A 1,037-nucleotide genomic window follows, 5' to 3' on the forward strand; every position below is an offset into this window, starting at 1 on the left:
AGGCAATTTCCCAGTAAACCATAGACTAAAAACCACTTATTGATGTATGCGCACCTCGGGCGGGGCTCGAACCCGCGGCCACGGGCTTAAAAGGCACGCGCTCTACCGACTGAGCTACCGAGGCGAATGCAGCACTTGATCTAGTAAAAATGGACCCCTAAACTCTTCCAAGGCAATTTCCAGTAAACCATAGACTAAAAAGCACTTATTGATGTATGCGCACCTCGGGCGGGGCTCGAACCCGCGGCCACGGGCTTAAAAGGCACGCGCTCTGCCGACTGAGCTACCGAGGCGAATGCAGCATTTGACCTAGTAAAAATGGGCCTATAAACTCTTTCAAGGCAATTTCCAGTAAACCATAGACTAAAAACCACTTAACGATGTATGCGCACCTCGGGCGGAGCTCGAACCCGCGGCCACGGGCTTAAAAGGCACGCGCTCTGCCGACTGAGCTACCGAGGCGAATACAGCATTTGTCCTAGTAAAAATGGACCTATAAACTCTTTCAAGGCAATTTCCAGTAAACCATAGACTAAAAACCACTTGATGATGTATCATACATCATGTATGCGCACCTCGGGCAGAGCTCGAACCCGCGGCCACGGGCTTAAAAGGCACGCGCTCTGCCGACTGAGCTACCGAGGCGAATGCAGCACTTAAACTAGTAAAAGATAGACCGTTACACTCTTCCAAGACAATTCCCAGTGAACCATAGACTGAAAACCGCTTGATGATATATGCGCACCTCGGGCGGGGCTCGAACCCGCGGCCACGGGCTTAAAAGGCACGCGCTCTGCCGACTGAGCTACCGAGACGAATGCAGCACTTGACCTAGTAAAAATGGACCCCTAAACTCTTCCAAGGCAATTTCCAGTAAACCATAGACTAAAAACCACTTATTGATGTATGCGCACATTGGACGGGGCTCGAACCCGCGGCCACGGGCTTAAAAGGCACGCACTTTGCCGACTGGGCTACCGAGGCGAATACAGCACTTGACCTAGTAAAAATGGACCCCTAAACTCTTTCAAGGCAAT

At 51.2% G+C, this 1,037-nt stretch overlaps 5 non-coding genes across 5 annotated transcripts; all 5 read right to left on the reverse strand.

Moving 5' to 3' along the window:
• Nucleotides 1-51: 51 nt before the first annotated feature.
• Pmar_PMAR025820 lies at nt 52-124 on the reverse strand. Its single transcript has one exon. It is a non-coding gene; the product is annotated as a tRNA-Lys (tRNA).
• A 96-nt stretch (nt 125-220) lies between these two features.
• Pmar_PMAR025821 lies at nt 221-293 on the reverse strand. The gene has a single exon. It is a non-coding gene; the product is annotated as a tRNA-Lys (tRNA).
• A 96-nt stretch (nt 294-389) lies between these two features.
• Pmar_PMAR025822 lies at nt 390-462 on the reverse strand. Its single transcript has one exon. It is a non-coding gene; the product is annotated as a tRNA-Lys (tRNA).
• Nucleotides 463-572: 110 nt separating this feature from the next.
• Nucleotides 573-645, reverse strand: Pmar_PMAR025823. Its single transcript has one exon. It is a non-coding gene; the product is annotated as a tRNA-Lys (tRNA).
• A 97-nt stretch (nt 646-742) lies between these two features.
• Nucleotides 743-815, reverse strand: Pmar_PMAR025824. The gene has a single exon. It is a non-coding gene; the product is annotated as a tRNA-Lys (tRNA).
• Between the last annotated feature and the right edge of the window lie 222 nt (nt 816-1,037).

This window comes from Perkinsus marinus, assembly GCF_000006405.1.
Source record: "Perkinsus marinus ATCC 50983 genomic scaffold scf_1104296929482, whole genome shotgun sequence".
Taxonomy (NCBI): domain Eukaryota; phylum Perkinsozoa; order Perkinsida; family Perkinsidae; genus Perkinsus; species Perkinsus marinus.